Source organism: Littorina saxatilis, linkage group LG17 (assembly GCF_037325665.1).
Source record: "Littorina saxatilis isolate snail1 linkage group LG17, US_GU_Lsax_2.0, whole genome shotgun sequence".
NCBI lineage: Eukaryota > Metazoa > Mollusca > Gastropoda > Littorinimorpha > Littorinidae > Littorina > Littorina saxatilis.
Window position 1 is genome coordinate 3,809,907 of NC_090261.1, and position 25,945 is coordinate 3,835,851.

Here is a 25,945-nt window from a genome sequence, read left to right on the forward strand (position 1 = left end):
CCATCGACTGATTCCTGCTTTTGTGATCCCTCGCTCTCACAATTCTCCCCCATCTCTCCATTCTCACCAACACGTGTTCCCTTTAAAGCTGTGCCAGGGGCTGGAATGGCTCACCGCATCACCCACGATCAACGCCAATATCAACACCATTTACACATTCCACAAATCCAGTAGTATTTGTACTACGGGAGATTAACCTTCAACATTGCTGTGGCACTCTTAAGACGATTATAGTGCAGGATAATTATGCTTGCAACCCATGACCGGTTGATCCGCAGTATTTACTGCACATCGGCGATTAACAATTCGTAATCATGAACAAAACTACAACAAACAGCATCCAGCCAGTACTAGATTTTCCCCAAATCACGGGTATCTTTCTCCATAATCAAAAAGTGCACTACCTAAACCGCATTGAACGAAGGCTTACGATCGTTATCTGCGGACTGATTATAATATCAAAACAGTTACACTATAAACCTTACTGAAGGCCAGATAGTGATCTGGAATATCAGTCGCAAACTAGGTGAATCAACATTTAAAACGAAAGATTTAGTTTTGGTGTAATTTGTTGATTAGAAACAGATCAACATTCTTATATGTGGCGATTACATTTGTACTTGCCAGGTATTGTCTACGATAATCTCAGCATTAGTACACATAAACATAGCTGAAGCAGATACAAACACAGCGACAGTTGAAGACAAACACGGTGAAGCACAGAGACAATCCTCTTTCGCCAGGGTTTCAGTGTGACGAAACAAGTCTATTGCGTCATAACCACAGGTCTATTGTATGCAAACTGTTGGTTTCAACATAAGTTTATTTTAACAAAGGTTACAATCATGACATGTATACAAAGTTCACAGAGACAAAGGTGCTTCCACCAGTGAGCTTAAAAAGGCGGACAGCGTAGGAACAAAGTGCCAATGGACGACAGTGAAGTTGTTCACAAGCAATTTAATCATTGTAAAGTTACCATATAAGAGTGGTTTTGCTAAAAGTGGGTATTTTTTCTGGGTATCGGTATTGTGTTCTATGGTTTTGGTTGAATTCCAATCTCTCAAGCATTAAAGTAGTTTACATCTTTCCGTGAACCAGAGCACTGCTTTCCTGTATTGTGTACCCATACAGCGCGTTATTACTCCTTCTGCAAAACTGACACCGTCTCTTAGAGTAACTACAGCAAAATCATGGCAACAGTAACTGAGTCAAAGCGAAAACGTCGACTCACACTGATAGTCAGCTAATGGAAACCATGCGCTCAAAGCAATGATAATACTTTGAAGCCACGTGATCATAAACACTGCGAGTTCTCCGGGATGACGTCAGACCTCGTCATAAAAATAGTACACGTGTGATATCTGAAATAGCAGATCTCTTCTGATGTAACAAGTGACTAGCTACATCGACAGCTCGACCGCTCAGTCGGAGTTCTGTCGTCATCGGCTGACGTCATTGTGGAATGACGTGGTTGCTAGTTTATTGGATGATGCAGCTCTTCTCGTCTTTGAGAGAGATCTGGCCTGTGGAGATCTGATGATCCAATAACTCTTCCTCCTCGATCCTGGAAACATACACACAAAAAAGACGCATATTAACAAAAGTATGACAGTGTGTGTTTAAATGGTTTGTCAAGACACTGCGAGACATGAAGACCAGCGACAGGGGTCGGGGTTGGACTGGGGATATCATGACTCGGGTTGGAGAGAGACGCAAAGACAACATGAGTTACAACTTATCACAGTATTCGGTGGACAAAACATTAGAACCATTTTTCGGTTTTTTTGTAAAAAGCTGACTTGCTGCACGTACAGACTGTATTCAATCTCCACTCTATTTCTTTCCTCTACATTTTTTGCCAAGGAAAATAAAACACACTTACACACGCACGCACGCACGCACGCACACACACACACACACACTCACACACACACACACTCCACTCAGCCTATCCACCTGATTCCCCACCCAACTCATCAGCACAAGTGACAAGGGTCTGACACATTCATTGCCCAGAAATCATCAGCCCCCCATTGTCCCAGTTAACTCTCTAACCGCCTCCATTGTGCGGTTAACGCTCTAACCGCGGCTAACAGGCAGAGGACCCATCCAGCACAATGGCTGTCCATAAAGGCAAAGGGCGCAACACCCAATGAACGCCAGCTATTCCGGTAGCGTTTTGTGGTGGCCATGACAGGAGGCCATTGTGCGGGACTTGATGCCGGAGCAAGAGCCGACTGCTACCTGAGCAGAATTCAATCACACTCATAAATTTCCTCTCCATGGTGTGGAAAGGAGGGAAAGGCATGGCTGCGGCACGGGTGTGGGGCTGGGAGAGGGGTGTTCCCGTGCGTGCGGCCCAACTGATTTGCATGACAAACTCTCAGTGAAGCTGCTGCAAATGATTTCATTAACTTCGGGACAGGTTTCAATGCAGTTTGCAGGTTTGTTGCTGCATAGTGCAACATGAAGATAATCTATATAATCATCAGAAGCATAAAACAGCAGGAAAAGCCTAGGCCTGCGTCCAAAAGAAAGCCGTGACACAATGCCATCAAAACTCCATCGCCATCCACCAGCATTTTTCTTGCGGGTGTCAGTTCTTAAAAGGCATACGCGTGTTCGTGGTTAACAACCTATCCATGACGAAAAGAACAAAGAGAGTTGCCGTGCACTCTGCAGTGGTCAGATTGACCATACACCCATCTCAACCAGAGAAATATATATTGACTTTATCTCTGTGATCACAACCAGGGTGGAGTTGAGCGGAAGTGGACGCGCCGAGTGCAGCAGACGAGAGCTGGATGCACAGCGTGACCCCACGGTGCTGATTGGCCAGACTGCCGTGTCACTGGCCGTGACCACTCGTGCCCGACACAGATTGACCTTACCTGGCACACTCCGGTAACCATGGTAAAGATCTATTGTGGCACGGAGAGCAAAGATGAGGCGTGGCGGTTCCGGTGCAAACCTCCTGAAGATAGGACGTTGGGGTCACAAAAACATTGTTCGTTTGGGTGGGGGTGTTTGGCTGAATGTGGAGTGAACATGGAGCCAGCCGCCTGTGGCTGGGATAGGGTGTAGTTTCCATACTGGTCTATTTTTCCGGACAGATTTAGGATCCAATGTCGTTTTTGGAATCAATATGTGTAAAATTGTTTGATCAACCGCGACATTATGTGCCTGTCGGAGTGTGCAGCCAATGTTGGCAAACAGAATGACCATCCTGGACGTTTAGCCTTGTGTCAGCAAAGGACATAGCTTCCGAGGATGCTCGTCTTTTATGTGCACTGGTCCTCGTGACAACATCATCCTGCTTGTTAAGTGACCAAAAGTGAAACCCATGTCCTCACTGCCACCTCTGTTCACGATGCCTGCAGCTCTTCAACTAGACGTTCAATACGCTGTATAAACCTTGCTTCAACTCGCTGTCTTGTCAACTTCTGCTATCATTTTCCATGCCCTGGCGATGGCCAAAACAACTGCGTATTCCGTATTCTTATTATCATTATAATCATCACTTTGAGCTGTCCAACAACTCGCGAAATGTCTCCATAATACACATCCAATCAAATCAAAAGACATTCGATTCAAATAGGCCCCAAACAAAAGCCTTTGTGTTCTATTTGCGCGCGTTATTTTCTGATCGTCTACGACAAACACGGGAGGCAGAATGAGTGACACTGAATCGCCCCGCACAACAGCAAGCCATCTTTGAAGCTTTGAGGCGAGCGAGAACAGATAACAACACCCCGTGACCAACAACACTCAACGTTTGACAACCCAGGTAACACAGACCCGTCTTCCTCAATCGCTGACAACTACGTCTGATTCTCTCTCAAACCCTCTCTCTTTCTCTCTCTCTGTCTGTCTGTCTCTCTCTCTTTCTGTCTGTCTGTCCGTCTGTCTGTCTGTCTGTCTGTCTCTCTCTTACTGTCTGTCTGTCTCTCTTTCTTTCTTTCTCTCTCTTACTGTCTGTATGTCTGTCTGTCTGTCTGTCTGTCTCTCTTTCTTTCTTTCTCTCTCTCTGTCTCTCTTTCTGTCTGTCCGTCTGTCTCTCTCTCTCTCTTTCTCTCTCTCTCTGTCTGTCTGTCTGTCTCTTTCTCCCTCTATCTCTATCTCTGTCTCTCTCTCTTTCTGTCTGTCTGTCCGTCTGTCTCTCCCCCACTCTCTCTCTCTCTGTTTGTCTGTCTGTCTGTCTGTCCTTCTGTCTCTCCCTCCCTATCAGGAGAAACAACAACCCTTTCTCTTTTTGGGATAGACAACATAACCCCTCTATCTCTATTCAGGCCGGTAGACTGCACCCCCCCCCCCCCTCTCTGTCCAGGTTAGACCCCATCCATCTATCTTTTTTTCTGTCTATTACCCGAACAGAAAACAATTTCTCTATGAGATAATAAAGTATTCTTATTCTTATTCTTATTAACCCCATCTCTCTCTGTGTGTGTCTCTCTCTGTCTGTCTGTCTCTCGCTCTCTCTCTCCCCCCCACCCACCCCAAGAGGGTGTATTTGGCAGAAAAAAGCCAGCGACGGAAGCAGGGGGGGGGGTATCTGTGTCAGCAGTTAAAGCACCAGGAGCGGGTATCCGTGTCGCGAGCGGAAGAGACCTGGGGCGCAAAACGGCTTGTCGTCACAACCCGCGGGTACTCTAAACCGGGTATGTGTGCCCTGGTCGGGTGGCCGCTACCCGGGGGGAGCCCCTGTCTCCGTGTGACAGTGATATGTGTGCGCTGCTCTCCGCTCCCTCAGCGGGCCGGCACGACCCGGGTCGGGATTTGATGTGGTAAAGCCCCGGTTATCCCGTGATCTTTCAATAAGAAGTTAATACCGACGCGTCCCGTGGTGCCTCCCTGTCTCTCCCCCTGCGCCTCTCAATTAAGCCACAATGGTAAGGGACTAGAGGCTGTGGCCGGCAGGACAAGCAGGCAGTCGCGGAGTGTTGCCCTCCCGTCTCCCGGGTGGAAAGTGAGACACTTGTAGGCTACCCGGGCTACGTGCATCCACGCCGGGGGAAGCGACGACGGGTAAACACACGGGTGGGTGCTTGCTTTGGCGGGTGGTTGTGGACCCATTAGAATGTACCCCACTTTGTCTGCCTCCACCCGCACAGCGCCGGGTGACAAGAAACAGGAGGGGGGGGGGGGGGGGGGTAGAAAACTTGTCGCCACGCTTGTTCAGTCTATTAGCGCTCATCATACACACTCAGAACAGGAGAAGACGGGGGCCGGGAGAGGGGCGAGATGAAGGGTGGGGGGGGAGGGCATCACAGTCAAGGAAGATGTTGTGAAGACATTTTAAGATTGTCTCTGGCTTTGGAACTGCAAACAAATAAACAAACAAAACGAAAAACAAACAAACAAACAAACAGGAAAGCAAACGGCGGTTCCAACGAAAATTGTTCCAATGAACGTCGTCTCCTTTGATTCACGTTCCAACAGCAAAACACATCAAGTGAAACAACATGCCAGAGTCTTGAAATTGTGCAAGATTCCTTCAACAACACACTAACGGTCAGCCTTAAATCTTCCCCCGCTTGGTGCACAGAATGAATGTTCTTCAGCTTTTATGCTTGAAACAAAAACAAACAACAAGTTCTTCTTAGAAAATGACCCCCCCCCCCCCCATCCCCCAACAAATGTCCACCTGATGTAAATCTATTTTAACAGCCAAAACAAGCTTTAACACATAAAATAAATTGCTGCATGAAGCTCTTAACACAGTGTTACCATTACTCAAAGCCTGGTGCATCTTGTTACAAATTATGCAAGAGGATGTTCTTCTACACCAAACGCATGCGGTGTCTGAAAGGCCAAAGGGAGACCACCAATCAGAACACGAACTGTAAAAACAAGTTTAAACAATACCATGTAAAAAGTAAAAAAACAAAAAAACCCAGGATATTTTGTTTAGAATACCATGTAAAGCAAATTCACTCTCAGCCGAAATCCTTTCATTGGAAATAACAAACAAAATATTCAAAATATTCAAGAACCGTTCTGCTCTGAACTTCCTTTCTAGATTTTATCACTCTTTCAATATTTTTTCCTGCTTTCATACGTTTTTTCTTGGTTTTTGATCCTCATGACAAAACACACAGTAAAGATCAGCCCGGTTCAAACTAACGCTCAGTTTCCGGCGAACTGGAACAAAAACGACGCAATAAACAGAACGGGAGGAAAGGTCTCGGGGACAGACGGAGGTGTAAAGCAACACATTCTGACACCAAGGAGGCCGTTTTTCCTCCAATGGCCAATACTTCTTTTCGTCTCGGATTTCAATCTCCCTTCCACTCGCGCATCGCCTCCATCAATTATTCAAGGGGCTGAAAACTAAACCTGGAATCTGCCTAATGGAGGAAAACGTAAGGTTCCTCGACTTCTTCATGCCTAATAGTAACGGCGCTGCTAAACGGCTTTGCCTCCGTCTTTAAAAGAAGTACATGAACATTTAACGAAACGAAAAAGGAAGAAGTAGGGGGGGGGGGGGGGGGGGGGCTTGAGGGGGTTGTGAGGGTGATGGGGTGGTGACGTTGGTGGTAGGTGTGACGATGGAGAGGAGATGGAAAGAAAGAATAAGAAAGAAGATAAACAAATGCTGTTTTTGTTATCAAAATATACGTTTTGTTATCAAAATCTAATTTCGAAGTTCATTCTCTGTTTCGGGACAAGCACATAAAGACATTAAACATACATTTCGTTTAATTGACATACCATTCAAGCACATATACATTCCCACCGATTTGTACACATGTTTATTCATTCATTCGTCAGTGCATTCTAAAATTAATCCGCTTCACGATCATGCGTTCGATGTAAAATGGAAATTGACACCAGAACGTATTGACACATATTCTGGTATAATCCATTCGGAATCCCTTTTGCCTAACCCACAATCATGCACAGCCCATTAGTATTCCAAACGAGGAAAATCCCGTGACATAACTTCTGCAATCACCTCTTTTTCATCGGTTATATAGATGAGTGCGCTATTAAATCGAAGTGCACAGCTTTTCATGTGATAAGGTGGGAAAGCGTGATAGTAGATGGTGAAAGGAAAAGATGATGGAAGTAGAGAATTAGACATTAGGAGAGGCGGAAAGGATGAGGTGGGGGAGGGAGGTAAGGGGAGGGGGCGGGGGGGGGGGGGGGGGGTGGCGGGCAAGAATATCCGGTAGCAAAGTAGTGCGACTGTCATTTGCCAGCACGGGCTATACATTAGCATTTATCCTCCAGGCGTCTCCTGAGCTCCCCCTGGCCAGAAAGACGGCGAGATCGAAGCGAGAGAAACTGAGAGTGGGCGGGGAGAAGATGGGATGGAGAAGGGGGATTGGGGTAGGGGTGGGCAAGGAGACGGGCGGAGACAGACCCCCTTCTCTCTCTCTCTCTCTCTCTCTCTCTCTCTCTCTCTCTCTCTCTCTCTCTCTCTCTCTCTCTCTCTCTCTCACACGCACGCACGCACACACACAAACGCACGCACGCACACATGCACGCACACACCCGCACGCACGCACGCACACACGCACGCACGTACAAATACCAAACGCACGATTGGGATTGCTCTGTCTCTGTCTCTGTCTCTGTCTCTCTTTCGTACAGCGAATTTTCTTTGAGGCCACTACCCCCTTTCTCTCCAACAGCCTATCAACCCAACTCCCCCCTCTCCCATCTCATCTCTCCGTATCCATAGAAAAAAGGGGAGTCGCTGTTCCCAACTTTTCGGGGGCGGGCTTGGCGTCAAAGGGGGATTAAGGAACATTTTGTGTCATCACTTAATTAGTTCTCTCCCCTTTGATGTGATGATATCTTGATCATTAGGGGTCTTGCGCAGGCGGATCAGATGTTTGCTTTCAAGTCACTCCTCAACGGTCTAAAAGTAAACTTTATGATGACTTCAAATGGATATCTTGCTGTCAGATTCTCAAGTTTATATGTCTACATAAACCGAGTCCGGCGGTTCCAGTAATGTCAAGGCCCCCCGATGTGCAGCGACCTCCAAATTACAGGACATAGACCTTGTCCAGTTATAACTGAAGTTCCCCCGTCGTGGGCGTACACCTGCAATCCTCGGACATACCTGGCTGGTCACACGGGTGTCCTCTCTTAGCAGGTACTTTCTACGTGGGTGGGCAACAACTTCCAGCTTTCAGTAGGACCAACGTAGTCAGGGAATCATGCCACGTTATACAAAGTGATAGTCAAAAGGCACTAAAAGTGACGAGGAAATTAAGACACACACGGGGACACAGGGAGGGGTTGGGAGGGGGAGGTAATGTCCTGTAGAAGAGAGACAATCTGACGAACGGACGGACACACACACACGCAACCCCTCCCCCCCCCACCATACACACACACACAAACAAACAGGTGCAAACACGCAGAAACACAGACACGCATAACAGAGTTTGACAGAAAAAGGCAGACAGAAAGTGTCAGAAAGAGATGCAGATGGACGTACGCTCTTTCCTGTGAGTCTAAATGCTGCACGAGCTCGTCCCTCTTGTTCACCACAGCCACCAGCTCTTCTAGCAACAGTCGTTCCCTTCTCTTCTGGGCCTCCGTCTTCTGCCAGTCTGAAACATCATCAACACTCACATCAGACAACAGTCACGTCACATCACGTCACACAACAGTCGTTCTTTCCTCTTCTGGGCCTCAGTCTTGTGCCAGTCCCATCAGACACGGTGGCACGGGTGTGGGACATGGATAAAGTCAACACATAAGTCAACCCGTGTCCGTCCCGCCCTTGATTCGAACCAATGACCCGAGTATCACAAGTCCAATGCTCCAGCAACCAAACCCTAAAAAAGAAGCAAATTTGCATACGCAGTACGAAAGCAAAGAATGACACACAAGTACGCACACACAATTAAATAGACAGGGAACTGCAAGCGCAAACGAAGAACAGCCTTAACCCGTGAAGGCTTAACTTGCTTCCGTAGAAAGTACAGTACTTGGCGGTAACCATACAAACCCACAATCAAATGTCCAAGACAGAGACGGCAACGTTAAACATCTCCTATGCAGAATTTATATTTGATGTTTTTGCTATGCAACTTTGAACGCAACGTTAAACATCTCCTATGCAGAATTTATATTTGATGTTTTTGCTATGCAACTTTGAACCTATCTTCAATGTTTTAACAAGAAGGGCAAAGCCCATACGACTCACATGCTTTACACATTTTTCCTACCAAAATACATGTGACCTTGACCCAAGGTCAAGGTCATCCAAGGTCATGCAACACAAAGCTGTTAATTCAAGACATAGGAAGTACAATGGTGCTTATTGGCTCTTTCTACCATGAGATATGGTCACTTTTAGTGGTTCACTACCTTATTTTGGTCACATTTCATAAGGGTCAAAGTGACCTTGACCTTGATCATATGTGACCAAATGTGTCTCATGATGAAAGCATAACATGTGCCCCACATAATTTTTAAGTTTGAAACAGTTATCTTCCATAGTTCAGGGTCAAGGTCACTTCAAAATATGTATACAATCCAACTTTGAAGAGCTCCTGTGACCTTGACCTTGAAGCAAGGTAAACCAAACTGGTATCAAAAGATGGGGTTTACTTTGCCCTATATATCATATATAGGTGAGGTATTGAATCTCAAAAACTTCAGAGAAAATGGGAAAAATGGGAAAAATAGCTGTTTTTTAGGCAACATTTATGGCCCCTGCGACCTTGACCTTGAAGCAAGGTCAAGATGCTATGTATGTTTTTTGGGGCCTTGTCATCATACACCATCTTGCCAAATTTGGTACTGATAGACTGAATAGTGTCCAAGAAATATCCAACGTTAAAGTTTTCCGGACGTCCGGACGGACGTCCGGACGGATGGACGGACGACTCGGGTGAGTACATAAACTCACTTTTGCTTCGCATGTGAGTCAAAAACGGTGCCCCCCAAAAAGCAGACATAACAGAACGTTCGCTGCCAGGAATGATTGCACAGGTGTCTGGGGGTGGGACCAGGAGCTGTGTGTGTTATAGGTTTGATTGGGGGGGAGGGCGGCTTCTTACTTGGCATCATTCACGATGATTTCAAACTGAAAACACTCCGCAAAGGCAAACTGTTTCACAATTCGACCACCCTGCACGAACACATGCACGACGCGCCATCAGTGGTCAATTTGCATACATGCATCATCCATATGGCGGGGCCGAGTGAGCAGGAGACAGCCACAAGCACCCGGTCTCAACGACGCCGACGACAACCACTTCAACCTCCACGCTTGTCATTGATCTGGTCGTCGTCAGCGTCGCTTGTGGCAGCCACACCACTCTGTAGGCCAACCTGTGCAATGTTGAGCAGCCAGCCTACGCGGACACATGTGGGTATCGCTTACACACACCCATTCATCTTTAGCCGCCGCGAGAGTCCTTGGTGTCAAAGCCTTTGTCAGAGTGTATCGGATGCTGTGGTCCCGTTGCCTCAGCCAATTAACCTGATCACTCTTCACATCAACAAGCCGGGTTGACAAACAGCAGCTGTACACCACGAACACAGAAGCTACTGAGTCAATGGCAAACAGGAAGATGCAATGCTTTAATGAAATAAAGCAAGGAGTAAGAAGAAAGGAAAGAATGAAATAAAGCAAGGAGTAAGAAGAAAGGAAAGAAAGAGAGTTCTTCACATGAGAAGACGCTGAGACACCCTTCTTGTACAGCTTGCGGTCAGGTGAGAGCTAAATGACTTTTGTCACCATTCCATTCCATTCCCAGAACCCTGCATGCTACTTGTACAGCTTGCGGTCAGGTGAGAGCTAAATGACTTTTTCACCATTCCATTCCTTTCCCAGAACCCTGCATGCTACTTGTACAGCTTGCGGTCAGGTGAGAGCTAAATGACTTTTTTCACCATTCCATTCCATTCCCAGAACCCTGCATGCTACTTGTACAGCTTGGGGTCAGGTGAGAGCTAAATGACTTTTTTCACCATTCCATTCCATTCCCAGAACCCTGCATGCTACTTGTACAGCTTGCGGTCAGGTGAGAGCTAAATGACTTTTTTCACCATTCCATTCCATTCCCAGAACCCTGCATGCTACTTGTACAGCTTGCGGTCAGGTGAGAGCTAAATGACTTTTTCACCATTCCATTCCTTTCCCAGAACCCTGCATGCTACTTGTACAGCTTGCGGTCAGGTGAGAGCTAAATGACTTTTTCACCATTCCATTCCATTCCCAGAACCCTGCATGCTACTTGTACAGCTTGGGGTCAGGTGAGAGCTAAATGACTTTTTTCACCATTCCATTCCATTCCCAGAACCCTGCATGCTACTTGTACAGCTTGCGGTCAGGTGAGAGCTAAATGACTTTTTTCACCATTCCATTCCATTCCCAGAACCCTGCATGCTACTTGTACAGCTTGCGGTCAGGTGAGAGCTAAATGACTTTTTTCACCATTCCATTCCATTCCCAGAACCCTGCATGCTACTTGTACAGCTTGCGGTCAGGTGAGAGCTAAATGACTTTTTTCACCATTCCATTCCATTCCCAGAACCCTGCATGCTACTTGTACAGCTTGCGGTCAGGTGAGAGCTAAATGACTTTTTTCACCATTCCATTCCATTCCCAGAACCCTGCATGCTACTTGTACAGCTTGCGGTCAGGTGAGAGCTAAATGACTTTTTTCACCATTCCATTCCATTCCCAGAACCCTGCATGCTACTTGTACAGCTTGGGGTCAGGTGAGAGCTAAATGACTTTTTTCACCATTCCATTCCATTCCCAGAACCCTGCATGCTACTTGTACAGCTTGGGGTCAGGTGAGAGCTAAATGACTTTTTTCACCATTCCATTCCATTCCCAGAACCCTGCATGCTACTTGTACAGCTTGCGGTCAGGTGAGAGCTAAATGACTTTTTTCACCATTCCATTCCATTCCCAGAACCCTGCATGCTACTTGTACAGCTTGGGGTCAGGTGAGAGCTAAATGACTTTTTTCACCATTCCATTCCATTCCCAGAACCCTGCATGCTACTTGTACAGCTTGCGGTCAGGTGAGAGCTAAATGACTTTTTTCACCATTCCATTCCATTCCCAGAACCCTGCATGCTACTTGTACAGCTTGCGGTCAGGTGAGAGCTAAATGACTTTTTTCACCATTCCATTCCATTCCCAGAACCCTGCATGCTACTTGTACAGCTTGCGGTCAGGTGAGAGCTAAATGACTTTTTTCACCATTCCATTCCATTCCCAGAACCCTGCATGCTACTTGTACAGCTTGCGGTCAGGTGAGAGCTAAATGACTTTTTTCACCATTCCATTCCATTCCCAGAACCCTGCATGCTACTTGTACAGCTTGCGGTCAGGTGAGAGCTAAATGACTTTTTTCACCATTCCATTCCATTCCCAGAACCCTGCATGCTACTTGTACAGCTTGCGGTCAGGTGAGAGCTAAATGACTTTTTTCACCATTCCATTCCATTCCCAGAACCCTGCATGCTACTTGTACAGCTTGCGGTCAGGTGAGAGCTAAATGACTTTTTTCACCATTCCATTCCATTCCCAGAACCCTGCATGCTACTTGTACAGCTTGCGGTCAGGTGAGAGCTAAATGACTTTGGTCACCATTCCATTCCATTCCCAGAACCCTGCATGCTACTTGTCCGCATGCAAAGGTACATGATTAAGCAACGCGACTTAACCGAGTAAAAGCTCAACGAAGAAAGCTATACAGGTTGTCGGGCATGGCAGAGGGGAAAAATACTACTAAACGTAAGTTTAAATCTTTGGTAAGCCTATCACCTTGGAGACAGTAATGTAACTTGATAACAGACACTTTCGCCTTCATAAAAGCCTGCCAGCGGACTAAATTTTTTTAAACAAAAATTTTAGATTTTCAAAAGTAGAGGAAGGTACAAGCAAGATATGCAAATTGAATCCAGTACAATCTAGAACCCTCTACACTCACTCAGCCCATACCCTCCGGCATCAGTGAAACAATCTGAAAGGGAATATGGACAAATGGGACCACAGAACAGTCCACACCATCAACAGATCCAAAAAGCAAAGTTTTAAGACGGTGAAGACGGTGAAGACAAGGCACAAAGAAGGTACCGGCCGACAGGACAAAATAAGACAAAGACCACAGGTAGATAGAGTAGCGGTGGAAGACAGCAGGCCATCACAGCACAAAAGCCTGAAGAAAGCCAGAAGAACGGGCGGCACGTGCCGGCAGGTGGTCGTGACAAGGTAACGTGTTCACCTGACAGGTACAACACCACACCTGTCCTCCCACACCGCCCAGCGTCTTGCCTCCATCACGCTGACAGGGAAATGGTCCCTCGGACAAGATAACGGCACGCCAGGCGTTTGGGGCGGCAGCCAAACTATGTGTCCATGGTTCTAACGGCCCCGTGGCCAGACGGTTGTATCGCTGGACAGATTGTCCACCTGACAAGGTGGGTCAAGACATTGTCCACGTTCCTGGCTGACACTTTACTCCCGCCCTCCCTTTTCCTGCACCGCATCCTCTTCCCTTGTCTTATTTGTGGGGAGAAGTTAAGACACGAACAGAGCTCACCACATACGCTCTACCTAGAGGCTCCCGGGAGCCCTAATTTCGTGGGGTTTTTTTTTGGAAGGGGTGGGGGAGGTAAGGGTCAAAAGACCCCCTCCGCGTAACTCGAGAAGATCCAAAGACCAGGAAAACTTTTTGGAAATGTTGGGAGACCTCCACATATCGGTTAGATTTACACCGTGAATTCGCATCAGTACTGATGAGGCAGAACATCTTCCAAATCCAGCCAAGTGTACGTTCTTGTCCATTCTGTTTGGAAACTAGGAGACGATTATAGTCTGAAAACCAGTACTGACGGCACGCATAATAACGCAAATTTAGTGCGTCGTGGGACCCACTTCAAGAATTTCCAGTCTCTAACCCTAACCCTTTTACTGAGTGAGTATAGGACGCAGGGGCGCACAGTCAGGGGAGCCATGATGAATGTTTGAAAGAGAAGAACAAACATTCGTACGTGGAGGAAGTCACTGCTAATGCTCCAAATATCAAGGCTTACAATTCAGTTGTCTTTTAAACCTTTGAGTGCATCTGGGAACCAGTCAGTATTAGCTACTACAGATAACAAAGCCCTGCGGGCTAGATTTTTGACCAGTTTCTAAATCTATGGACAGAACTTATACAAGGCTCTGAAAGGCCCCCAACCCCTATCCCCCAAAACATGTTTTGCTTCCAATACTGAAAATATTGCTTATATTACAACGCAAGCGACAGCTCAATGAAGAAGGCTATAGAGGTTGTCGGGCACTGGCTATGGGCATACAGCAGATGCCAAAGATGGTGCAAGATAAGACAAGCCATGCCCATGCACCCGATCCCTGTGGCTTGACTCAGTCGTGGAGCCAGCCAGTCTGTGTCCACACGTCGCACTGTCCAGTCCCCTGAAACCCCATCCCGTGGCAGCTCGTGCAGGAGCATCTCGCGCTGTGGCCCCTCGTGCAGCCTGCACCCCTGGCACGTGCAGCGGATCGCAAGCTGTCAGAGAGGGTGGCGGGACAAAGCGGGCAGGCTACACGAGGCCTTGTTACGGGGGCTGGCAGGCTGGGGAGACACAAGCCGCTGTATCAACTTGCCGCCCCTCAGAGCTGTAACAACACCGCCACCTCTTGTCACCGGCCCGGGCCGCCCGAGTTTTGAACCGGGGTTGAGAAGTGACAGGGACAGGCCACGACAACGGACATGAAGACGGTATGAGAGATGAACGCAAAGCGGTACCGACCTTAACCCTGCCGTAAGGTTCTGTCGCCATTTTAAACCCTTTGTCAGATGGAGCCTTCTAGCGGTCAACGTTCACTTAGCCCCCGTGTTTTCCGGGGGTAAGGGGGACGGGGCAGGGCAAGGGGTGACATATGGCAGTGGCCAGGACTGTGTCCTCAGCGGCACAAAGAGACGACGTGGAGTGTGTGTGTCTTCTCGCCTCTTGTTTCTCTTGCCTGTTTGGTCTGCAGCTACTTGTGCACGCGGCTATCTCTCGCCGCATTCCTTGTTCCTCGCTCTCATCTGTAAAGAACTAAAGTTCTCCTGTTTGCTCTGCTGGTGTTTACCCGACGGGGGACTGATGGCACCCAATCTCGTGCGCTAACACATCCCAGGGGCCTCTTCAAGACGCCCGCTGGTCAGGTCATATCGTCAAGGAAAACACACAGCCCAGAGAAGTTTTTTTTCTGTGCACATTGTTTCAGGGACGGGTTGAAAAGGGACATCTGACCAGGGGACTGACAGGTCCATGGTACCGCGTAGTGAGCTGTCTTGATGTGACACACGACTTCATACCAGCGAGACAGGGCAGTGAACAGAAGATGGTGTGCCATCCATCACCCAGACTGTCACCACTTCCAAGACTTTCCCGTTACGCCAAACACAACAGTAGATATGTTAACGCACAAAACCCGTTCCGTGGCAAGAGAGGAGATACTATAAGACAAAAAAACAGATACGAAAGAAAAATCTGTTCGTAAGAACTGAAGACTTACTGTTCCGACCCCCCAAGCCACATTGACAGAAATAGACACCATTCCCAAGGAACGGACAAAACACTGTTCCTTCAAGACAACCCTCAAAACAGAAAATAAACCATGTTATAGCAACAGAGGAAATGCCATTCCACCCACCCAGACAGGACACTCAACGAAAGAGAGAAACTTTCCCAATGAGCACAAAAAGGAGGATTCCAGCGAAACGAGACATGCCCGCATGAGAATACAAGCCACACAAACAGAAAGGAACCATTAAACAGGAACTTTGAGTAATGTTGAAATCCCCTTTTTTTGGTCAAAGCACAGAGACCTGCGTCTGCACCAGTCAGAAACCGGAAGAAAGAGAGAGAGAGAGAGAGAGAGAGAGAGAGAGAGAGAGAGAGAGAGAGAGAGAGAGAGAGAGAGAGAGAGAGAGACAGACAGACAGACAGACAGACAGACAGACAGACAGACAGACAGACAACGAAACCATTCAATGCCATAGAGATATGTCACTCCAGCTATACAATCTACGGAGATACAAATAGACAACAGTGAAACCATTCCAACAAGACTAGAAACGGAGACACTGCACAGAGAAACCATTCCAGCAAGACAAGACAAGACAAGAAGACAAGACAAGACAAGACAAGAAAAGAAGACCAAGCAGCCAGTAGCAGCAATGTGGCGAGCAATCATGAAGTAGCAGCGAGTTTGCTCAGTTAATTAGATGGTTACAGAGGGCCGACCACGGCGCCGACAGCGGCTGAAAGGAAGGAGCGTGATTAGTTTTTTCACACCCAGGAAGCGTTTACAAGGCAGCAAACCGCTACAATCAATTGGACCAAACCCCGAGACACGCCGGGATTAAGGCCCTTCTCATCAGGAGACACGCGACCATACGAATTACTTCCCCTTCGCCCCCGACCCGCTCAATGGGCGAAATATGCTTGGCGGATGAATTGAAGGCGTGTGTGTGTGATGAGACGGAGCGACGTCGTGTGTACAGACGCGTGGAGTGTGGACAATAGAAATACGCCAAGGGTACGACGTCCTTAATTGGGGATTGGAGCATCACATGTTTAACTTTAGGTTTCCATCTACTGCCTAGAAACGGCGATTTTTTTCTTCTTAATTTGAAGACGTTGTGTTTACTGTCCTGCTTGTGTCTCTAATCTTGTAGGTGAATAACAAACTCTCTCTGTCTCTTTCTGTCTGTCTGTCTCTCTCTTCCTCTCTCTTCCCTTCTCTCTTCCTCTCTCTCCCCTTCTCTCTCTCTCTCTTTCTCTCTCTCCCTCTCTCTCTTTCTCACTTTTTCTCTCTCTCCCTCTCTCTCTTTCTCTCTCTCACTTTCTCTCTCTCCCTCTTTCCCTCTCTATAGTCTCCTCTATCTCTCTTTCTCTCTCTCTCTTTCTATCTATCTTTCTCTCTCTATCATTTCTCCTTATATAATTCCGTAACTGCATATATAGTATTGCAATTCATACAATGTATTTCTATATCTTATATGATTGAATTTTTATTTGTTATGTTCGTCTGTCTTTATGTGTTGTATAAAGGACAGGTTGGAAGAATAGGCTTTGCCTAAAACCTTTATCCTTTTGTAATAAAGTTCTGAGTCTGAGTCTGAGTCTCTCTCTCGTCTCTCTTTCTCTCTCTCTCTCTCTCTCTTTTTCTCTCTCTTTCTCTCTCTCTCTCTCTTTCTCTCTCTCTCCTTCTCTCTCTTTCTCTTTCTCTTTCTCTCTCTCTCTCTCTCTCCCTTTCTCTCTTTCTCTCTCTCTCTCTCTCTCTTTCTCTCTCTCCCTCTCTCTTTTTCTCTTTCTCTCTCTCTCTCTCTCTTTCTCTCTCTCCCTCCCTCTCTTTCTATCTCGCTCTCTCTCTCTCTCTCTCTCTCTCTCTCTCTCTCTCTCTCTCTCTCTCTTTCTCCCTCTCTCTCTCTCTCTCTCCACCCACTCGCTTTCCCTGTTAACTTAGGCCCTACATTTTTGTGCAAATAGACACAAACTTCAAACATTATTTCCATACATTTTTATTCCTTCACCGTCTTCGAACTAAAAAAACCAACAACTTCAAATTAGGGCAGCAAAACCCAACACAAGGTGGATGTAAAAATGAAACACAGAAGGGTAGAGGGACAAGAGTAATGTAGATTCCATTACTCTACTGACACATATTGACAGCCCTGCAGCGGGACAGGATGGTAAAAGACCAACAAACCTAGCAAGCCATCCCCTCATCAATAACTCCGTGGAATAAAAGACGACGACAAGAAGGCAGCCATATGTTACAGCGTAACCGCGGTGCATTATGCTGTCGGGTCCACCAGACTTCTTTCTCTGCCTAGCCACACATTTAGCAAGGTGGAAACATCTATCACGTTTGACACCTTCACACTCAGGGACCACTGGGCCACGCTGCACGCTGCTGTCTTCCAGTCTCAAGCCCAACAGATTGCAAGAAAATGGAGGATTTTCATTGCCTTTTATTTCGTGTTATTTTCCCTGGCATTTTCTTTGCATCAAAATATCAATGTGACTTGTTAAGAGAAAAACATTAAGTCTGTTTGCATTTTGTGTGTGTGCTCTTTTCTTTTGTTCTCATCAGTTATGAGGTGGAGGCACAGAAACAAGATAACAGTGGTTGGGAGTCACTAAATGTATAAACATGCATGATTTTGAATGGAGCGAATCATTTCCTGTGAAACGACAAAAGTGAAAAACGTTATAGACAATTTAACAATACCTAAATAAAGCTAAAACAACAATTTAGAATGGACATCGTCTGCTTTTAGATGGCTTCATCAATAAAGGGAGACAACTCATCTGACCCCATCCCCCAGCGCTACAAACTTCTTCAAAGGTTAGCAGGATAAGAAAAACCATATGGCTACAATACACTGTTACCTTGTCTCTGAGGCATTCATGGACTGAAAGTGCAAAATTTCAAGTGAAAATCGACAGAAGACAGAGTTACAAAGATGACTGGGCTTGTGACAATTCATCGTCATATTGACATCGTTACTTTTTTAGCGCAACACATTGACAACACATTGAAGAATTGATATTGGTATCATATGGTCCTGTGGGGTAATCCTTGTGGAAATTCGGGCTGCTTTCTCACTTTTTCAATAGGAGAAGGAATGGTTGATCATTTGTTAGATGTTCCGTGGCTTTGGCAGATTTTGTAGACATGGTACTTCCAGGCAAAAGACTTGCCGAAAAAAATCCAAACTACTTTCAGAATGTTTTCACTGTTTTACGTATATGCCTAGTTCAGCATTTTCAGTAGTTGGCAAAACTATGCTGGTTTTTTTTGTTCGTGCAAGAATGTTTGAAATAAAAAAATGACACTTTCTCTTATCACTGAAATTTGATCAACTACAGGATGTTTTTGTTCTTGTCTGCTTCTTCCCAGCCGAGACAGTGAGTATCACGCACATGAGCGAATGTTGGCATTTCAAATACTTATCAAGGTTCTTTGCCAGCTGAATTCATTTGGATTTGCGTGCCACAGCGGCAGGATCTCTCTGAAATAACCGTCGTAATACGTCTGCCGATCTTGCAATGACATCTAGAGGCAAGAACATCCTGAGAACCAAATGTGACCCATAATTGAAGGAATTCCCGAGAACTAAAAGTGACCCGTAATAGTCTTATTCTATAACTCGGCTTATGTATACACGCCATGACATTTATTTCAAGTACACGTTCAACATGTAAAAGAACACGGACACAGTTATCAGCGAGAAATTTGCTGTGGGAAGTTTGTTCTAATTTCGAGTGTAACACCATATTTAGGACGAACTCTCTTTGCGTACACGCTATTTATCATCACGCGCGTTAAGAATGCGTACGGCTTTCAAAGATTCTCTGCTGAAGCAATGTTGTGGTCAAACCATTGTTATACCATTTTACTCTGGTCCAGCAGCCTCTCGTGTTTGATGTTCAGGTGAATCATTAAACTTAAGCAAATACTGTGTTATGCTTCAATATATCTTATGGCTACGGAACATGTTTGGATTAGAAATGAGCGTATACACTCCAGTCTGTTATGTAGTTTATTGTAGAAACCTCATTTGAAATTCACTTGATTGCAACTTCCGGAAATATTTACCCCAACATAAATGGCGTTCGGGAAGCCAAACAAACAATAACTTCAGATTATAACAACTTTTCGAAATGCTTGAGTCGAAAGTACAGTGCAATTGGGACTGACATGTTATCCGATGATACAGTGGGCCATCGTGAAAGTTAAACAAAAGGTCTGAGCCCGGCTCCTGCGGTAATAACTCAAGTAAAGTATCAAAACGACCGGCCAAATATTATAAATGGAAGTTAAATAATTGATTTGGAGATTTGAATCTGTGTATGAGTCACAGTACCAAGCTCACTGGCAAACCAACGGACACGAGATTCTATCGACCAGACCAACTCTCTCTTGGCAAAATATGCCATTGTTAGCAGCTTAAGAACACCTCATCAAAAGGGGCAAATAAGTTAAACCATTCGCAGAATTGATTTGGTTAAAATACGCCCATGCAATACTTTACCAACAAACTCAAGTATTAACGTTAAATAACAACGGAACCTTCAGAATCTATCGGCTTCTGTTCCCTTCCGTCCCATCCTCTCTCTGTCTCTGTCTCTGTGTCTCTCTGTGTCTCTATGTCTCACTCTCTCTCCCTCTCTCTCTCCTCTCTCTCTCTCTCTCTCACTCTCTCTCTCTCTCTCTCTCTCTCCCTCTCTCTCTCTCCCACCCCATCTAGCACCCCCACCCCCACCCCCCATCCACAATGTCCCCCTAAGTTGTCCTATTTACTCGACACGGGCAACATTGTGAGCCATCAAGGGCACACAGTCTTGACCTTCACGACGAAGGACTGACCAACAGAAAGCACTCAACATGTTATTCATTAGCCTACCCCACCGAAGCAACCATTTCTCTCACACCACACTCCACAAACTCCTTTACATTTCCACCTCTCCCAACCAAAACTGGCCCCTGCTTGTTTATTTTCCACTCCACAAGCCTTGCATAATGGTCTACACCCCAAACTTGCCACCCTGAAAAAGGCGGGTGGACAAGAGGCCTGTAATAAGGGTGGCGTGGGGCGAAGGGGGTAGGTAATGAACTTGACCACACGGAATACTTATTCCGTGTCGCTGGCCAGCTGTCTACTCTTGTGGTCACTCACTGTGTCACGCGGAATACCTCACTGCCCACCGGACTTTGATAGCATTCAATCAACATTTAATGGGGGACGCTGCTACACTTTACCATGTAGCGAAGTTGATGCCTTCATCATAACTAGTCTTAAGAAAATATTCTGTAAATAGTGTATTTCACTTGCTTCACGTATTTATCACACTTAAATTAAGTGTGCATAACATTGCATCACTGCCTTACATTATTTATTTATTTCTGCAATACCTCGTGTGTTTAGTTGTAACGTTTTCCTCATAAATGCAATCTTAAAACTAAAATTTCGTTGGAAAAAATCAATCAATGATTAAAATATGGACCAAGTACATCTTCCAGCTCGAGCTAAGTCTACCGGTCAGCATTTTGAGTCCAGCTTGACCACCTGTTTCTCAAGGTGTCCACAATCCTCCAGCAGACCTTGAGCGAGGTTTCTGTTCATTTTTTTGTGTCCCGCTAAACACTTTGGCCAGCACACCCGCGGTTTGACTTAACAAAGGGGACAAAACCCTGAGTTGATTTTTCCAGCGCTTTTGACGAGCGTGACAACCTTTGACACACTAGTGTCTTTGCACCTGTAGCGACTAATAAGGGGGAGTGTATACTCTTACCCTACCCAAGGTGGCTGTGGTGTAGCTGTCGGAAAAACCCATGTCTTAATTTGATAGTTGGAACAGGATTAAAACGAGTTTGTCAAGCACTAGAAATGTTTACTGTGAATGTAACTCGACCTTGAAAAGAACACGTGGAGCCGAAAGGTGTTGAGGACACAACAGGTGCTAACAAGGTAACGGTGTGGGGGAATGGTAACACATAAAAGCACGAAAGTGGTAAGACACAAAACGGAAACAAAAAAAAGTGACATGGGGGGGGGGGGGGGGGGGGGGGGCGGGGGGGCAGTACGCATTAGGCAAGTTCTATGAAGAGGGGCACACGCACAGAGATATAGAATCTTTATCTCTGTGAGCACATGTTGCGTTAGAAGAAACAATTCAGACACGCATGTTTGTCTTCATCCCTTCAATGATTCTGGCAAAGGATCACCTTCCTGCATAGAATTCAAGAAAAGGATATCGAACTCATATTTTGTTTGGCCCTTGAACCATTCAAGACAGGGGTGTTTGTCGACTTTCCTTTTAAATAAAATTGTATCTATAAAAGAAAAAAAAGCTCAATTTTACTGACACGCTACAATCGATCTTACAACAGCACAATACCAACCCCGGTTTCTGAGGATTGCAAGGCACCAAGGGGAGAAGGGGGGGGGGGGGGGGGGGTTACAAGAGTGTTTGCGGGTGGTACTCGTCCCCCCGTTGGCTTCTATTGGGCGTGCATAATGAGGGGAAATGTATATTGATAGGGGGAGAGGAGGCAGCAAACAGCCGGCCATTGTCTGCTCCAAGTGGTCAGCTACGGTCAGCCAGGCCGGAGTCAGTGGAGCGTGAAGCTCAGTGTCCACCTGACTGCCTCCTTCTCTCCCATCATGCAATGTTCGCCACGGACCGGACCGCTGGAACTGATCCGCGAAGAGTTTTCTCCAAAAGAAGCTATCTACAATACAAATTCTAGCGTTACATTAATGAGTTCGCTCTTGTGAAAAAGCCGTTAGTGCGGTTTTTTCACCAAAGAAGTTTCTGTTATTTAATGTGTGACCGTTTCTGGAGTTTGTTGTGTAACTGCTACATTCTGGTCACCGTGGATTTGAATATAGTTAAAATTATTATTTTACTTTCCCTTGGAAGACTGCAAGGCAGAACAAAATAAATTAGTTCAGATAGCTACATGCATATAAATACATGATTTGTACTGTAAATAATGTATGAAAACACCTCAACCTACGCCAACCATAGAACTGTAAATAATGTATGAAAACACCTTAACCTACGCCAACCATAGAACTGTAAATAATGTATGAAAACACCTCAACCTACGCCAACCATAGAACTGTAAATAATGTATGAAAACACCTCAACCTACGCCAACCATAGAACTGTAAATAATGTATGAAAACACCTCAACCTACGCCAACCATAGAACTGTAAATAATGTATGAAAACACCTCAACCTACGCCAACCATAGAACTGTAAATAATGTATGAAACCACCTCAACCTACGCCAACCATAGAACTGTAAATAATGTATGAAACCACCTCAACCTACGCCAACCATAGAACTGTAAATAAGTATGAAAACACCTCAACCTACGCCAACCATAGAACTGTAAATAATGTATGAAAACACCTCAACCTACGCCAACCATAGAACTGTAAATAATGTATGAAAACACCTCAACCTACGCCAACCATAGAACTGTAAATAAGTATGAAAACACCTCAACCTACGCCAACCATAGAACTGTAAATAATGTATGAAAACACCTCAACCTACGCCAACCATAGAACTGTAAATAATGTATGAAAACACCTCAACCTACGCCAACCATAGAACTGTAAATAATGTATGAAAACACCTCAACCTACGCCAACCATAGAACTGTAAATAATGTATGAAAACACCTCAACCTACGCCAACCATAGAACAAACAGCAGCAACAGGCTGACGAAGCAATAACAGTACAGACGTGTCAATCCGGTTAACGAACAAAAGTGATTTGAAAACACCTGTTGCTCAGACAGGTACAAATGCAGTGTCAACCCTGCCCACCCCTTCCAGAGAGCAAATATGAACTTTCTCTCGCACGCTGTAGTGGTCAGTCGTGTCACACGATGTCCAGCGGAAACACTAGTGTCCAGATTGCTGGGGGACAGGAAGCAGGAGGGCCGAGTTCCGGACCAGGGGGAGGTGTGTGTTCACTTCTCACACAAATGAACCGTTGCACAGAAGGTCTGACAAGGACAACTCAACACGTGCACCCAGAACCCTGCTAGCTGTGCTCTTTTTCAATACACGGATTTGCTCAATGATCCTATTGTCAACAATGTACGCAACACTGCACACAACATCAGCATATCTCTACGTAACACTGCACACAACATCAGCATATCTCTACGTAACACTGCACACAACATCAGCATATCTCTACGTAACAATGCACACACCAAACCAGTCACGTACAACCAAACCAATCGTTTAAACTCTTTGTTCCAAGCCACAAGTCAAAGCAATCAATCTATTTTGTTTCAACTATACATCACAACGATCAAGGGACGATAGGCTGTCGTTTGAGCTTCCATACAGACTTCAACAACTTCGGTGGGTTTTGTGTTTTTGACCTTATAATATCGATGGGGATTCCTACCAACGTGTCCAGAAGTACCAATGAGGGAGAAAAAAGAACAACCTTTGCTTTAGCGAACTCATCCAACCTACAACGTACTTTGGAAACCACAATCATGACAAAATACACAAATAGTCCAAAAATCAAAATGAATGAAGCGTGCTAATGACTCTACACAAGCAAAGCCTTAGGCCACGTGACACTGCACGCCAGCCACACACGCTGGAGATGAGCACGCAAAAACAGGAACATTTGCCAGTGTCCACACAGACCGAAATTGTCTCTGACTAGGCGTGATACTAGCTTGAGGGAAGGGGAAATATATATGTGTGTGTGCGTGGGGGGGGGGGGGGGGGAGGGAGAGAAAGACAGAGAAGTAGAGGGAGCGAGATTCCTGCTTTAGAAACTGACAGCCTCAGCTGATCAAGTGGAACACGGCAGCCAGTAAACAAACAAAACAACAACAAACAAACAAAAACAAAGACCAATAAAACCAGAAAGTGCTTCAACATGAAGATGTCTTTGACTCTCACCTTCAATAGCCATCATGGCGCGCAGTTCACGGTTGAGCAGCTCAAACCTCCGCTCCAAGTCATCCTCCTTCTCCCTGGAACACGCAAAAACAAAACATAAGTAACATCTGCTTTCCATCTTAATTCCAGAACCCTCTTACATACAATTTCAGAACCCTCTCACATACAATTTCAGAACCCTCTCACATACACTTTACAACACCGCTACCAGCGCAAAATAGGACCCTCGTTAAGCCTCTTCTGCAGGGGTGCTCAACAGAGCCGATCACCAAAAGCTTGGAACCCTTGAGACCATTTAGTGAAGCGTGCTTGGACTTTGCTGGAATAGCTTGATGTACGGTTAAGTTTGTCCCCAAAACAGACCCCAACAAAACACAGCACAAGATGTATTTTTTCGTACTCTCTAAATGTTCAAATGACCAAGCACAATGTATTATGCGGGCTATAGGTGATTGAAAAGGGATGGTTATACAAGATTGACATGCAACCAAAACAGACAAACTTCAAACGAATCAGAGTTTGCCATCATGATTTAACATAAACATGTGTTGGTTTAAGCGTCACGTAGTATAAAGGATTTAAGCTTCAGTTCGTGTCCACGGGTAGACTGGACTCGTCAACCCTGGCAGATAACAAGTCTAGGAGAAGGAAAACTCCGAAATAGAACCACGGGCAGACCAAGCTCAACAGCCCAGGAAGGCAATTGGTCTAGGGGAGGGACCCCTGACCAACGTCCAAGGCCGAAGTCGGAGATGCGGGACCCCCTGGGTGCCAAAAAGCGCTGCATCACGCAAATCACAAAAAGTGAACGACGAAGAAGAAAAGAAGTTCGTGTCCTAAGTGATTACTGATACTCTGTACCCTGACTGTGTTGATCTGATTCAAGGTCTCCTCACACCAAAGAACGCAGATGAAACAAGCGAACAGTGAGCACAACCAACTTCCCTGTCACAGGTGGTGGCTAGGACAGGTTGGACTGCATGACGTAAGCATAATGGACTACATTTCAATTATCATGTCTATGCTTCTGTTTACCTCTCCCTTTGCTTTCATTTTCTTTTGTCCCCGTTTAAAAAAAAAAGTTTTATTGACATTTTGTAATACGAGAGATTTCAATTCATAAGGCTGACTCCGCCCCCCCCCCCTTCCCTCTCTCTCTCCTCTCTCTCTCTTTCTTCCCCCTCTCTCTCCTCTCTCTCTCTCTCTTTCTTCCCCCTCTCTCTCTTTCTGTATCTCTGTCTGTCTCCCCTCCTCTCTATCTCTCTCTTTCTACTTATCTCTCTATCTTTCTCCCGTCCTCTCTCTCTTCTCCTCTCACTCTCTCTGTCTGTCTCTCACTCTCTCTGTCTGTCTCTCCCTCCTCCTCTCACTCTCTGTCTCTCCCTCCCCCCTCTCTCTCTCTCTGATCCCTCTCTCTGATATCTCTCTCTCTCTGATCCCTCTCTCTGATCTCTCTCTCTCTCTCTCTCTCTGATCTCTCTCTCTGA

General features: G+C 45.8%; 2 long non-coding RNA genes across 2 annotated transcripts in view; one reads left to right on the top strand and one right to left on the bottom strand.

Moving 5' to 3' along the window:
- LOC138952117 (uncharacterized) overlaps positions 1-25,945 on the top strand; it is a 132,115-nt gene that overhangs the window by 15,874 nt on the left and 90,296 nt on the right. The gene's annotated exons all lie outside the window — the stretch shown is intronic.
- LOC138952115 (uncharacterized) lies at positions 806-24,532 on the bottom strand. Its single transcript, XR_011451303.1, has 3 exons — positions 24,459-24,532; positions 8,459-8,573; positions 806-1,567 (listed from the first exon to the last, which is right to left on the bottom strand). It is a non-coding gene; the product is annotated as an uncharacterized lncRNA (long non-coding RNA).